Source organism: Garra rufa, chromosome 1, assembly GCF_049309525.1.
Source record: "Garra rufa chromosome 1, GarRuf1.0, whole genome shotgun sequence".
In the NCBI taxonomy this organism is placed as follows: domain Eukaryota; kingdom Metazoa; phylum Chordata; class Actinopteri; order Cypriniformes; family Cyprinidae; genus Garra; species Garra rufa.
Window position 1 is genome coordinate 69,945,676 of NC_133361.1, and position 19,512 is coordinate 69,965,187.

Consider the following 19,512-nt stretch of genomic DNA (forward strand, 5'->3'; position numbering starts at 1 on the left):
ACATGAATTATGACAATATGACAATATATGTTTGCAATACATGAATTATGACAATATATGTTTGCAATACATGAATTATGACAATATATGTTTGCAATACATGAATCATGACAATATGACAATATATGTTTGCAATACATGAATTATGACAATATGACAATATATGTTTGCAATACATGAATTATGACATTATGACAATATATGTTTGCAATTCATGAATTATGACAATATGACAATATATGTTTGCAATACATGAATTATGACAATATGACAATATATGTTTGCAATACATGAATTATGACAATATATGTTTGCAATACATGAATTATGACAATATATGTTTGCAATACATGAATCATGACAATATGACAATATATGTTTGCAATACATGAATCATGACAATATATGTTTGCAATACATGAATTATGACAATATGACAATATATGTTTGCAATACATGAATTATGACAATATGACAATATATGTTTGCAATACATGAATCATGACAATATATGTTTGCAATACATGAATTATGACAATATGACAATATATGTTTGCAATACATGAATTATGACAATATGACAATATATGTTTGCAATACATGAATCATGACAATATATGTTTGCAATACATGAATTATGACAATATGACAATATATGTTTGCAATACATGAATTATGACAATATGACAATATATGTTTGCAATACATGAATCATGACAATATGACAATATATGTTTGCAATTCATGAATTATGACAATATGACAATATATGTTTGCAATACATGAATTATGACAATATATGTTTGCAATACATGAATCATGACAATATGAAAATATATGTTTGCAATTCATGAATTATGACAATATGACAATATATGTTTGCAATTCATGAATTATGACAATATGACAATATATGTTTGCAATACATGAATTATGACAATATGACAATATATGTTTGCAATACATGAATCATGACAATATGACAATATATGTTTGCAATACATGAATCATGACAATATGACAATATATGTTTGCAATTCATGAATTATGACAATATGACAATATATGTTTGCAATTCATGAATCATGACAATATGACAATATATGTTTGCAATTCATGAATCATGACAATATATGTTTGCAATACATGAATTATGACAATATGACAATATATGTTTGCAATTCATGAATTATGACAATATGACAATATATGTTTGCAATACATGAATTATGACAATATGACAATATATGTTTGCAATACATGAATTATGACAATATATGTTTGCAATACATGAATCATGACAATATGACAATATATGTTTGCAATACATGAATCATGACAATATGACAATATATGTTTGCAATTCATGAATTATGACAATATGACAATATATGTTTGCAATTCATGAATTATGACAATATGACAATATATGTTTGCAATACATGAATTATGACAATATGACAATATATGTTTGCAATACATGAATTATGACATTATGACAATATATGTTTGCAATTCATGAATTATGACAATATGACAATATATGTTTGCAATACATGAATTATGACAATATGACAATATATGTTTGCAATACATGAATTATGACAATATATGTTTGCAATACATGAATTATGACAATATATGTTTGCAATACATGAATCATGACAATATGACAATATATGTTTGCAATACATGAATTATGACAATATGACAATATATGTTTGCAATACATGAATTATGACATTATGACAATATATGTTTGCAATTCATGAATTATGACAATATGACAATATATGTTTGCAATACATGAATTATGACAATATGACAATATATGTTTGCAATACATGAATTATGACAATATATGTTTGCAATACATGAATTATGACAATATATGTTTGCAATACATGAATCATGACAATATGACAATATATGTTTGCAATACATGAATCATGACAATATATGTTTGCAATACATGAATTATGACAATATGACAATATATGTTTGCAATACATGAATTATGACAATATGACAATATATGTTTGCAATACATGAATCATGACAATATATGTTTGCAATACATGAATTATGACAATATGACAATATATGTTTGCAATACATGAATTATGACAATATGACAATATATGTTTGCAATACATGAATCATGACAATATATGTTTGCAATACATGAATTATGACAATATGACAATATATGTTTGCAATACATGAATTATGACAATATGACAATATATGTTTGCAATACATGAATCATGACAATATGACAATATATGTTTGCAATTCATGAATTATGACAATATGACAATATATGTTTGCAATACATGAATTATGACAATATATGTTTGCAATACATGAATCATGACAATATGAAAATATATGTTTGCAATTCATGAATTATGACAATATGACAATATATGTTTGCAATTCATGAATTATGACAATATGACAATATATGTTTGCAATACATGAATTATGACAATATGACAATATATGTTTGCAATACATGAATCATGACAATATGACAATATATGTTTGCAATACATGAATCATGACAATATATGTTTGCAATACATGAATTATGACAATATGACAATATATGTTTGCAATACATGAATCATGACAATATGACAATATATGTTTGCAATACATGAATCATGACAATATGACAATATATGTTTGCAATACATGAATCATGACAATATGACAATATATGTTTGCAATACATGAATTATGACAATATGACAATATATGTTTGCAATACATGAATCATGACAATATGACAATATATGTTTGCAATACATGAATCATGACAATATGACAATATATGTTTGCAATTCATGAATCATGACAATATGACAATATATGTTTGCAATACATGAATCATGACAATATGACAATATATGTTTGCAATACATGAATCATGACAATATGACAATATATGTTTGCAATTCATGAATTATGACAATATATGTTTGCAATACATGAATTATGACAATATATGTTTGCAATACATGAATTATGACAATATATGTTTGCAATACATGAATCATGACAATATGACAATATATGTTTGCAATACATGAATCATGACAATATGACAATATATGTTTGCAATTCATGAATTATGACAATATGACAATATATGTTTGCAATTCATGAATTATGACAATATGACAATATATGTTTGCAATACATGAATTATGACAATATGACAATATATGTTTGCAATACATGAATTATGACATTATGACAATATATGTTTGCAATTCATGAATTATGACAATATGACAATATATGTTTGCAATACATGAATTATGACAATATGACAATATATGTTTGCAATACATGAATTATGACAATATATGTTTGCAATACATGAATTATGACAATATATGTTTGCAATACATGAATTATGACAATATATGTTTGCAATACATGAATCATGACAATATGACAATATATGTTTGCAATACATGAATTATGACAATATGACAATATATGTTTGCAATACATGAATTATGACAATATGACAATATATGTTTGCAATACATGAATTATGACAATATATGTTTGCAATACATGAATTATGACAATATATGTTTGCAATACATGAATCATGACAATATGACAATATATGTTTGCAATACATGAATCATGACAATATATGTTTGCAATACATGAATTATGACAATATGACAATATATGTTTGCAATACATGAATCATGACAATATGACAATATATGTTTGCAATACATGAATCATGACAATATGACAATATATGTTTGCAATACATGAATTATGACAATATGACAATATATGTTTGCAATACATGAATCATGACAATATGACAATATATGTTTGCAATACATGAATCATGACAATATGACAATATATGTTTGCAATACATGAATTATGACAATATGACAATATATGTTTGCAATACATGAATCATGACAATATGACAATATATGTTTGCAATACATGAATCATGACAATATGACAATATATGTTTGCAATTCATGAATCATGACAATATGACAATATATGTTTGCAATACATGAATCATGACAATATGACAATATATGTTTGCAATACATGAATCATGACAATATGACAATATATGTTTGCAATTCATGAATTATGACAATATATGTTTGCAATACATGAATTATGACAATATATGTTTGCAATACATGAATTATGACAATATATGTTTGCAATACATGAATCATGACAATATGACAATATATGTTTGCAATACATGAATCATGACAATATGACAATATATGTTTGCAATTCATGAATTATGACAATATGACAATATATGTTTGCAATTCATGAATTATGACAATATGACAATATATGTTTGCAATACATGAATTATGACAATATGACAATATATGTTTGCAATACATGAATTATGACATTATGACAATATATGTTTGCAATTCATGAATTATGACAATATGACAATATATGTTTGCAATACATGAATTATGACAATATGACAATATATGTTTGCAATACATGAATTATGACAATATATGTTTGCAATACATGAATTATGACAATATATGTTTGCAATACATGAATTATGACAATATATGTTTGCAATACATGAATCATGACAATATGACAATATATGTTTGCAATACATGAATCATGACAATATATGTTTGCAATACATGAATTATGACAATATGACAATATATGTTTGCAATACATGAATTATGACAATATGACAATATATGTTTGCAATACATGAATTATGACAATATATGTTTGCAATACATGAATTATGACAATATATGTTTGCAATACATGAATTATGACAATATATGTTTGCAATACATGAATCATGACAATATGACAATATATGTTTGCAATACATGAATCATGACAATATGACAATATATGTTTGCAATTCATGAATTATGACAATATGACAATATATGTTTGCAATTCATGAATTATGACAATATGACAATATATGTTTGCAATACATGAATTATGACAATATGACAATATATGTTTGCAATTCATGAATTATGACAATATATGTTTGCAATACATGAATTATGACAATATGACAATATATGTTTGCAATACATGAATTATGACAATATATGTTTGCAATACATGAATCATGACAATATGTTTGCAATACATGAATTATGAAAACACGACAATATATGTTTGCAATAGATGAATTATGAACATACGACAATATATGTTTGCAATACATGAATCATGACAATATGACAATATATGTTTGCAATACATGAATTATGACAATATGACAATATATGTTTGCAATACATGAATTATGACAATATATGTTTGCAATACATGAATCATGACAATATGACAATATATGTTTGCAATACATGAATCATGACAATATGACAATATATGTTTGCAATACATGAATTATGACAATATGACAATATATGTTTGCAATACATGAATCATGACAATATGACAATATATGTTTGCAATACATGAATCATGACAATATGACAATATATGTTTGCAATACATGAATCATGACAATATGACAATATATGTTTGCAATACATGAATTATGACAATATGACAATATATGTTTGCAATACATGAATCATGACAATATGACAATATATGTTTGCAATACATGAATCATGACAATATGACAATATATGTTTGCAATTCATGAATCATGACAATATGACAATATATGTTTGCAATACATGAATCATGACAATATGACAATATATGTTTGCAATACATGAATCATGACAATATGACAATATATGTTTGCAATTCATGAATTATGACAATATATGTTTGCAATACATGAATTATGACAATATATGTTTGCAATACATGAATTATGACAATATATGTTTGCAATACATGAATCATGACAATATGACAATATATGTTTGCAATACATGAATCATGACAATATGACAATATATGTTTGCAATTCATGAATTATGACAATATGACAATATATGTTTGCAATTCATGAATTATGACAATATGACAATATATGTTTGCAATACATGAATTATGACAATATGACAATATATGTTTGCAATACATGAATTATGACATTATGACAATATATGTTTGCAATTCATGAATTATGACAATATGACAATATATGTTTGCAATACATGAATTATGACAATATGACAATATATGTTTGCAATACATGAATTATGACAATATATGTTTGCAATACATGAATTATGACAATATATGTTTGCAATACATGAATTATGACAATATATGTTTGCAATACATGAATCATGACAATATGACAATATATGTTTGCAATACATGAATCATGACAATATATGTTTGCAATACATGAATTATGACAATATGACAATATATGTTTGCAATACATGAATTATGACAATATGACAATATATGTTTGCAATACATGAATTATGACAATATGACAATATATGTTTGCAATACATGAATTATGACAATATGACAATATATGTTTGCAATACATGAATTATGACAATATGACAATATATGTTTGCAATACATGAATTATGACAATATGACAATATATGTTTGCAATACATGAATTATGACAATATGACAATATATGTTTGCAATACATGAATTATGACAATATGACAATATATGTTTGCAATTCATGAATTATGACAATATGACAATATATGTTTGCAATACATGAATTATGACAATATGACAATATATGTTTGCAATACATGAATCATGACAATATGACAATATATGTTTGCAATACATGAATCATGACAATATGACAATATATGTTTGCAATACATGAATCATGACAATATGACAATATATGTTTGCAATACATGAATTATGACAATATGACAATATATGTTTGCAATACATGAATCATGACAATATGACAATATATGTTTGCAATTCATGAATCATGACAATATGACAATATATGTTTGCAATTCATGAATTATGACAATATGACAATATATGTTTGCAATACATGAATTATGACAATATGACAATATATGTTTGCAATACATGAATCATGACAATATGACAATATATGTTTGCAATACATGAATTATGACAATATGACAATATATGTTTGCAATTCATGAATTATGACAATATGACAATATATGTTTGCAATACATGAATTATGACAATATGACAATATATGTTTGCAATACATGAATCATGACAATATGACAATATATGTTTGCAATACATGAATTATGACAATATGACAATATATGTTTGCAATACATGAATCATGACAATATGACAATATATGTTTGCAATTCATGAATTATGACAATATGACAATATATGTTTGCAATACATGAATTATGACAATATGACAATATATGTTTGCAATACATGAATCATGACAATATGACAATATATGTTTGCAATTCATGAATCATGACAATATGACAATATATGTTTGCAATACATGAATCATGACAATATGACAATATATGTTTGCAATACATGAATCATGACAATATGACAATATATGTTTGCAATTCATGAATTATGACAATATATGTTTGCAATACATGAATTATGACAATATATGTTTGCAATACATGAATTATGACAATATATGTTTGCAATACATGAATCATGACAATATGACAATATATGTTTGCAATACATGAATCATGACAATATGACAATATATGTTTGCAATTCATGAATTATGACAATATGACAATATATGTTTGCAATTCATGAATTATGACAATATGACAATATATGTTTGCAATACATGAATTATGACAATATGACAATATATGTTTGCAATACATGAATTATGACATTATGACAATATATGTTTGCAATTCATGAATTATGACAATATGACAATATATGTTTGCAATACATGAATTATGACAATATGACAATATATGTTTGCAATACATGAATTATGACAATATATGTTTGCAATACATGAATTATGACAATATATGTTTGCAATACATGAATTATGACAATATATGTTTGCAATACATGAATCATGACAATATGACAATATATGTTTGCAATACATGAATCATGACAATATATGTTTGCAATACATGAATTATGACAATATGACAATATATGTTTGCAATACATGAATTATGACAATATGACAATATATGTTTGCAATACATGAATTATGACAATATGACAATATATGTTTGCAATACATGAATTATGACAATATGACAATATATGTTTGCAATACATGAATTATGACAATATGACAATATATGTTTGCAATACATGAATTATGACAATATGACAATATATGTTTGCAATACATGAATTATGACAATATGACAATATATGTTTGCAATACATGAATTATGACAATATGACAATATATGTTTGCAATTCATGAATTATGACAATATGACAATATATGTTTGCAATACATGAATTATGACAATATGACAATATATGTTTGCAATACATGAATTATGACAATATGACAATATATGTTTGCAATTCATGAATTATGACAATATGACAATATATGTTTGCAATACATGAATTATGACAATATGACAATATATGTTTGCAATACATGAATTATGACAATATGACAATATATGTTTGCAATACATGAATTATGACAATATGACAATATATGTTTGCAATTCATGAATTATGACAATATGACAATATATGTTTGCAATACATGAATCATGACAATATGACAATATATGTTTGCAATTCATGAATCATGACAATATATGTTTGCAATACATGAATTATGACAATATGACAATATATGTTTGCAATTCATGAATTATGACAATATGACAATATATGTTTGCAATTCATAAATTATGACAATATGACAATATATGTTTGCAATACATGAATCATGACAATATGACAATATATGTTTGCAATTCATGAATCATGACAATATATGTTTGCAATACATGAATTATGACAATATGACAATATATGTTTGCAATACATGAATTATGACAATATGACAATATATGTTTGCAATACATGAATTATGACAATATATGTTTGCAATACATGAATTATGACAATATATGTTTGCAATTCATGAATTATGACAATATGACAATATATGTTTGCAATACATGAATCATGACAATATGACAATATATGTTTGCAATACATGAATTATGACAATATGACAATATATGTTTGCAATTCATGAATTATGACAATATGACAATATATGTTTGCAATTCATGAATTATGACAATATATGTTTGCAATTCATGAATTATGACAATATGACAATATATGTTTGCAATACATGAATCATGACAATATGACAATATATGTTTGCAATACATGAATTATGACAATATGACAATATATGTTTGCAATTCATGAATTATGACAATATGACAATATATGTTTGCAATACATGAATTATGACAATATATGTTTGCAATACATGAATTATGACAATATATGTTTGCAATACATGAATTATGACAATATATGTTTGCAATACATGAATCATGACAATATGACAATATATGTTTGCAATACATGAATCATGACAATATGACAATATATGTTTGCAATTCATGAATTATGACAATATGACAATATATGTTTGCAATACATGAATTATGACAATATGACAATATATGTTTGCAATTCATGAATTATGACAATATGACAATATATGTTTGCAATACATGAATTATGACAATATGACAATATATGTTTGCAATACATGAATTATGACAATATGACAATATATGTTTGCAATACATGAATTATGACAATATGACAATATATGTTTGCAATTCATGAATTATGACAATATGACAATATATGTTTGCAATACATGAATCATGACAATATGACAATATATGTTTGCAATTCATGAATCATGACAATATATGTTTGCAATACATGAATTATGACAATATGACAATATATGTTTGCAATTCATGAATTATGACAATATGACAATATATGTTTGCAATACATGAATCATGACAATATGACAATATATGTTTGCAATTCATGAATCATGACAATATATGTTTGCAATACATGAATTATGACAATATGACAATATATGTTTGCAATTCATGAATTATGACAATATGACAATATATGTTTGCAATACATGAATCATGACAATATGACAATATATGTTTGCAATACATGAATTATGACAATATGACAATATATGTTTGCAATTCATGAATTATGACAATATATGTTTGCAATACATGAATTATGACAATATGACAATATATGTTTGCAATACATGAATTATGACAATATATGTTTGCAATACATGAATTATGACAATATGACAATATATGTTTGCAATACATGAATTATGACAATATGACAATATATGTTTGCAATACATGAATTATGACAATATATGTTTGCAATACATGAATTATGACAATATGACAATATATGTTTGCAATACATGAATCATGACAATATGACAATATATGTTTGCAATACATGAATTATGACAATATGTTTGCAATACATGAATTATGACAATATATGTTTGCAATACATGAATCATGACAATATGACAATATATGTTTGCAATACATGAATTATGACAATATATGTTTGCAATACATGAATTATGACAATATGACAATATATGTTTGCAATTCATGAATTATGACAATATGACAATATATGTTTGCAATACATGAATCATGACAATATGACAATATATGTTTGCAATTCATGAATCATGACAATATATGTTTGCAATACATGAATTATGACAATATGACAATATATGTTTGCAATTCATGAATTATGACAATATGACAATATATGTTTGCAATTCATGAATTATGACAATATGACAATATATGTTTGCAATACATGAATCATGACAATATGACAATATATGTTTGCAATTCATGAATCATGACAATATATGTTTGCAATACATGAATTATGACAATATGACAATATATGTTTGCAATTCATGAATTATGACAATATGACAATATATGTTTGCAATACATGAATCATGACAATATGACAATATATGTTTGCAATACATGAATTATGACAATATGACAATATATGTTTGCAATTCATGAATTATGACAATATGACAATATATGTTTGCAATACATGAATTATGACAATATGACAATATATGTTTGCAATACATGAATCATGACAATATGACAATATATGTTTGCAATACATGAATTATGACAATATGTTTGCAATACATGAATTATGACAATATATGTTTGCAATACATGAATCATGACAATATGACAATATATGTTTGCAATACATGAATTATGACAATATATGTTTGCAATACATGAATTATGACAATATGACAATATATGTTTGCAATTCATGAATTATGACAATATGACAATATATGTTTGCAATACATGAATCATGACAATATGACAATATATGTTTGCAATTCATGAATCATGACAATATATGTTTGCAATACATGAATTATGACAATATGACAATATATGTTTGCAATTCATGAATTATGACAATATGACAATATATGTTTGCAATTCATGAATTATGACAATATGACAATATATGTTTGCAATACATGAATCATGACAATATGACAATATATGTTTGCAATTCATGAATCATGACAATATATGTTTGCAATACATGAATTATGACAATATGACAATATATGTTTGCAATTCATGAATTATGACAATATGACAATATATGTTTGCAATACATGAATCATGACAATATGACAATATATGTTTGCAATACATGAATTATGACAATATGACAATATATGTTTGCAATTCATGAATTATGACAATATGACAATATATGTTTGCAATACATGAATTATGACAATATGACAATATATGTTTGCAATACATGAATCATGACAATATGACAATATATGTTTGCAATACATGAATTATGAAAATATGTTTGCAATACATGAATTATGACAATATATGTTTGCAATACATGAATCATGACAATATGACAATATATGTTTGCAATACATGAATTATGACAATATATGTTTGCAATACATGAATCATGACAATATGTTTGCAATACATGAATTATGAAAACACGACAATATATGTTTGCAATAGATGAATTATGAACATACGACAATATATGTTTGCAATACATGAATCATGACAATATGACAATATATGTTTGCAATACATGAATTATGACAATATGACAATATATGTTTGCAATTCATGAATTATGACAATATGACAATATATGTTTGCAATACATGAATTATGACAATATGACAATATATGTTTGCAATACATGAATCATGACAATATGACAATATATGTTTGCAATACATGAATTATGACAATATGACAATATATGTTTGCAATTCATGAATTATGACAATATGACAATATATGTTTGCAATACATGAATTATGACAATATGACAATATATGTTTGCAATACATGAATCATGACAATATGACAATATATGTTTGCAATACATGAATTATGAAAATATGTTTGCAATACATGAATTATGACAATATATGTTTGCAATACATGAATCATGACAATATGTTTGCAATACATGAATTATGAAAACACGACAATATATGTTTGCAATAGATGAATTATGAACATACGACAATATATGTTTGCAATACATGAATCATGACAATATGACAATATATGTTTGCAATACATGAATCATGACAATATGACAATATATGTTTGCAATACATGAATTATGACAATATGACAATATATGTTTGCAATACATGAATCATGACAATATGACAATATATGTTTGCAATACATGAATTATGAAAATATGTTTGCAATACATGAATTATGACAATATATGTTTGCAATACATGAATTATGAAAATATGTTTGCAATAGATGAATTATGAACATACGACAATATATGTTTGCAATACATGAATCATGACAATATGACAATATATGTTTGCAATACATGAATTATGAAAATATGTTTGCAATAGATGAATTATGAACATACGACAATATATGTTTGCAATACATGAATCATGACAATATGACAATATATGTTTGCAATACATGAATCATGACAATATGACAATATATGTTTGCAATACATGAATTATGACAATATGACAATATATGTTTGCAATACATGAATCATGACAATATGACAATATATGTTTGCAATACATGAATTATGAAAATATGTTTGCAATACATGAATTATGACAATATATGTTTGCAATACATGAATCATGACAATATGTTTGCAATACATGAATTATGAAAACACGACAATATATGTTTGCAATAGATGAATTATGAACATACGACAATATATGTTTGCAATACATGAATCATGACAATATGACAATATATGTTTGCAATACATGAATTATGACAATATGACAATATATGTTTGCAATACATGAATTATGACAATATATGTTTGCAATTCATGAATTATGACAATATGACAATATATGTTTGCAATACATGAATTATGACAATATGACAATATATGTTTGCAATTCATGAATTATGACAATATGACAATATATGTTTGCAATTCATGAATTATGACAATATGACAATATATGTTTGCAATACATGAATCATGACAATATGACAATATATGTTTGCAATTCATGAATCATGACAATATATGTTTGCAATACATGAATTATGACAATATGACAATATATGTTTGCAATTCATGAATTATGACAATATGACAATATATGTTTGCAATACATGAATCATGACAATATGACAATATATGTTTGCAATACATGAATTATGACAATATGACAATATATGTTTGCAATTCATGAATTATGACAATATGACAATATATGTTTGCAATACATGAATTATGACAATATGACAATATATGTTTGCAATACATGAATCATGACAATATGACAATATATGTTTGCAATACATGAATTATGACAATATGTTTGCAATACATGAATTATGACAATATATGTTTGCAATACATGAATCATGACAATATGACAATATATGTTTGCAATACATGAATTATGACAATATATGTTTGCAATACATGAATCATGACAATATGTTTGCAATACATGAATTATGAAAACACGACAATATATGTTTGCAATAGATGAATTACGAACATACGACAATATATGTTTGCAATACATGAATTATGACAATATGACAATATATGTTTGCAATTCATGAATTATGACAATATATGTTTACAACCCAGTTTTCCAGTCTATCTAGCAGAATGTTGTGATCGACAGTGTCGAACGCAGCACTGAGATCTAGTAATACCAGCACTGATATTTTGCCAGAATCTGAATTTAGGCGAATATCATTTATTATCTTTATGAGCGCTGTCTCTGTGCTATGATGTTGTCTGAAGCCAGATTGGAAATGGTCCAGGTATCCATTTGAGTTTATGTAGTGATTCAGCTGATTGAAAACAACCTTTTCAATAATCTTTCCTATAAAAGGAAGATTTGATATTGGTCTATAGTTGCTCAATATGGTGTTATCAAGATTTTTCTTTTTCAGAAGGGGCTTAACGGCTGCAGTTTTCAGGGAGTTTGGAAAAGTCCCAGAAAGAAGTGAGGTGTTCACCACTTTTAAAAGATCTGCTTCTAAACAGTTAAGCACACTTTTGAAAAAAGATGTAGGAAGTGTGTCAAGGGGGCAGGTTGACGATTTGAGGTGCTTTACTGTTTCTTCCAAAATGTTGCTATCGATTTCTTCAAAAGTAGACATAATGACTTCTTTTTGAAATTGCGGTCGAATCTGTCTGACCTCTGCATAACTTGAGGATGTGCTAATTGTCTTTCTGATATTATTGATCTTCTCAGAAAAGAAGGAAGCAAACTCATCGCACTTGCTGTCAGAGAGCAGTTCACTAGGGATCTGACTAGGGGGGTTTGTTAGTCTCTCAACGGTAGCAAAAAGAGTGTGAGTGTTGTTTAAGTTGCTGTTTATAAGGTTTGAGAAGAATGTTTGTCTAGCTTTACCTAGTTCAACATTGAAAGCATGAAGGCTGTCTTTATAGATGCTATAATGAATTTCAAGTTTTGTCTTCCGCCACATCCGCTCAGCTTTTCTGCATTGTCTTTTTATTATCTGTACTGCTGTTGATTTTCTCCACGGTGATTTCTGTCCAATTATCTTTCTGTTTTTTATAGGTGCAATGTCATCAATGACATTCTTAACTTTTGAGTTAAAGGAGTCCAGGAGAAAATCAACAGAGTCTGCAGAAATGCTTGGCATTGAAGACATAGCCTTCATAAATAGCACACTAGTGTTATCGTTAATGCATCTCTTCCTGACAGAGACAGATCTAGATTCAGTGGTAGCAGAGATCAATATATCAAAGAAAATACAGAAGTGATCAGATAGTGCTACATCCTTGATAACAGTGGATGAAATGTTTAGACCCTTACTGATGAGTAAATCAAGAGTGTGTCCACGATTGTGTGTGGGCCCATGCACATGCTGAATCAGGTCAAACGTGTTCAAAACTGTTATACTTTCTTTTGTAGTTTTGCTATCTGCATTGTCTATGTGAACATTAAAATCCCCTGCAATAGCAAAACAGTCAAACTCTGAACAAATCATTGATAGCAGTTCTGTGAACTCTTCAACAAAGGCTGGAGAGTATTTTGGGGGCCTGTAAATAATGATAAACAGAATGCGAGCACCTTTCAGCAGAATCCCTAGATATTCAAAAGACAAGTACTGACCAAATGACACTTGTTTGCATTCATAGACATCTTTAAATAGAGCAGCAACACCACCACCTCTTTTAACAGCTCTGCAGACATTCATGTAAGTGAAATTAGAAGGAATTGCTTCATTTAGGATTGTCGCACTGGAATTTTCTTCTAACCATGTTTCATTTAAAAACATAAAATCCAGGTTGTTTGTGGTTATAAAATCATTGATCAGAAGTGATTTATTTTTTAGTGAGCGAACATTTAAAAATGCTAGCTTGATGGCATCACTTTTTGTCTCTAGAGCAATCTTAGTTTGATGCCTAATAAGCCTCAGATTAGATGTGTGAACTGTACGATTTGAAAGGGCCTTAGACTTTCTATCACATATTAAAACAGAAATAGGGAAAGCTACAGGCACACTGGGTTCCCGCTTGTTTTGTAAACATTCCTGATTGTTGCTGTTACCGTAGCGGGGACCCGTCACATATCACTGAGGGCTGTTATCAGTTGTTTTTGGTTCACTCACAGCAGACGCAGGAGGGTTTGAGCCCTGGCGTTGTGGCAGCGGCCGGAGAGCTCTCACTGGAGGAGGAGGGTGAGCTGGGCCCACAGGTTTTGGTGGTTGTGGCGCCTGCCGTTTTTTAGTTGATAGCTGGGGGCTTGCAGCAAAAGAGTGGGAGAGTCTGGTTCCAGCATATACCAGTTCCTCCATTTTCTGTGAGAAGCTTAGAAGTGGAGATGCTGGAGAGAGGGATAATGTGTCTGGTGAATGGAGCTCTGGCTCTGGAGTTTCTGGTGGCTGGAAAATGTTGTTGTCCTGGCTTCTCTGACTGTTTACCAGAAAGTCGTCCTTCGGTGTTGAGTCTGTCTGTGATAAGCTCTGTGCGCAGGGCTCAGCCAGGAAAGTGTCCATAAGCAGTGCTTGTTGTGGCTGCGTGGCGTTGTCAGTGTCCTTGTTGGTTGTGTTGGCCACATGATGACTCTGAAGCTGATAAGATGTCCTGTCGTCACTTTGTCCAAGTGTGTGTGTGCCATTCATGTTGGGTAGACTCACACATTCTACTGAGGGATGCCGGAGTGAAAAATAGATATTGTCCTTAAGCACTCTCGCACCAAGTTTGTTTGGGTGAAGGCCGTCCAGTTTGAACAGTTGTCTATGGCCCCAGAAAAGATTGAAGTTGTCAATGAAGTTGACTCCTTTTAGACTGCAGGTTCTTTGTAGCCAGGTATTCAGTCCGAGCAACCGTGAAAACATGTTAGTTCCCCTTGCTGGGAGTGGTCCACTGATGAACGACTGAATTTCAAGTCTTTGAAGTGTTTCAATGAGTTCACCGAAATCCTTCTTTAGGAGTTCTGACTGCTCTTTCCGAATATCGTTCTTTCCCACATGGATGATGATTCGATTTGCAGTCTTGTGCTTCATTAGAATGTTCGGAAGTTCTTTGTTCACATCAGAGACGGTTGCTTGAGGACAACAGCATGTAGTTGTAGTTCTGCTACTGATATTTCTGATAATGGAGTCACCCACTATCAGAGTCCTGGGCTCGGCTGCGCTCTGAGCTGAGTGCCGCTGTCTGCTCGACCTTGCGCGCCTGTTTATAGCAATGTTAGCAGTTGGCTGACATGATACATGTTCAGTCACATTTGGGGATTCCTCACCCACATTCATTAATCCATCAAATCTGTTTTCTAGCTGTATAGGGGGTGGTAAAACAACAGTTTTTGCAAGCCTTGTCGTGGCCATATCTGGGGTAGAGGATGATACCGCAGCAATACGAGATACTCTTGATAGTCTGATGTCTCGAGTGCCTTTGGGTCTCGCTCCCTGTTTTTGCCATCGATTTGTGTGTCGATCAGTTTTGGCTTGTTCCTCTACATTTCTAAACTGTCGATATTGACTAGATTCACAGGACACACCGGCTGTATGCTGAGGGGGTCCGTGATGATGATCTTCTGTGTGTTCCGCCTGTTTTGGAAGTCCAGCAAGTAACTTTGTTTCTAAAATCACAATCCTTTGTAGAAGTCTGTGGCAGTTTGTGCAGCAAGTAGATTCCAGAAGAGGCATTTTCTTTCTTGTCTGTTGAAAGTAGGCAGCTGTGTTTTCCCGTCTCCGGAATGTAAACTGCTGGCAGTGGGAGGCAAAAAGTCTCCTTTTTTCGTGATATTTGTATCAAAAATGTGTTGTATGAGCACTGTGCTCATCTGCTGAAGTTAAATATTTGAAAAATCGGAGAAAAGTTCAAAAGCAGGGAGCAAAGCGCGGAGCAGTAAGCAAAAGCGTCCGAACAGTAGCAAAGCCGGAAGCAAAATGAATTTGCAATACATGAATTATGAAAACATGACAATATTTGTTTGCAATACATGAATTACGACAATATATGTTTGCAATACATGAATTATGACAATATATGTTTGCAATACATGAATTATGAAAACACGACAATATATGTTTGCAGTACATGAATTACGATAATATATGTTTGCAATACATGAATTATGAAAACACGACAATATATGTTTGCCAGGATATGGAGTCCTCGGTCTGACAGTAGGGCTTGGTGGGTGACTTGTGTGGTTCTCCTGAGCGTACATGTATGCCCATGGATGCTCACGGGACCTAGGTGTTTTCCCAACTGTGCCCGACCGTCAGAACAAACAATCTGTGTTTCTGGTCGTCCTCATGGCTCCTCTCGAACTTCGCCTGTGGCCCTTCCTTCTTCGGTGGTCGAAGCATTAGTTGTCCGATTACCCCCCTCCAGGGTGGTGCTGCAGCTCCCTGCAGGCTGCGTCTTTGAGCTGAACGTTGGGTGTGTTGAGTGAACCGTTTGCATGTTGTGAAGGTCCAGGGTGTACAGGGATCATCACGACAGCCACTTGTTTCGCTCACATTCCTGGCCATTGGCCCAAGGACTCAGTTCACAAGGAGTTTGCTGCACTGTCCCCAGAGGGGTGTCATCAGAACCCTGGTGTTTTTGACCACTGATGCAACCGGGGCCTAAATCCCAGTTTCCAAGGACCCATGGAACAACCACAAAAAGGTACAGGCATAGAAAAGGTGTTATATAAAGCTAATAAATAAAGGTCATTGATTGATTGAAAGGAGTAGAAGTTAACCACAGCATCCTGGCCAAATTCGAGGCCCATTGGCCTCGAACCCAGTCAGCAGATATGGGGATTGTTAGGAGGCCATGATGGTTAAAGGCCAATGGGCCTTAAATTTGGCCAGGATGCTGTGATTCACCTCTACTCTTTTCATTCAATCAAGCTCCACATTGCAGTAAAGTCAGATTTGCAAAGTACTTATCTCGTTCCTGTGGTCTCGCGCCAATGTCCGTCGAGGTGAGGAGTGTTTTACTGATGACCGCTCTCCAGGGCTCATCTAGTTGATGTGGTCTCCACTGACATTCAGGGCTGTATTAAAAATATTAAAATGGAAATTACTTTCATATTTTACTAAACATGAATCATGAAAACATGAAAAATAATAATAATTAGCTTTACATAAGACTTTTCTATGCCTGCAACTTGTTGTGGTTGTTCCATGGGTCCTTGGGAACTGAGACTTAGGCCCCGGTTTTTCATTCAATCAAGCTCCATGTTACAGTCAAGTCAGATTTGCAAAGTACTTATCTCGTTCCTGTGGTTTCGCGCCAATGTCCGTCGAGGTGAGGAGTGTTTTACTGATGACCGCTCTCCAGGGCTCATCTAGTTGATGTGGTCTCCACTGACATTCAGGGCTGTATTAAATAAATTAAAATAGAAATTACTTTTAT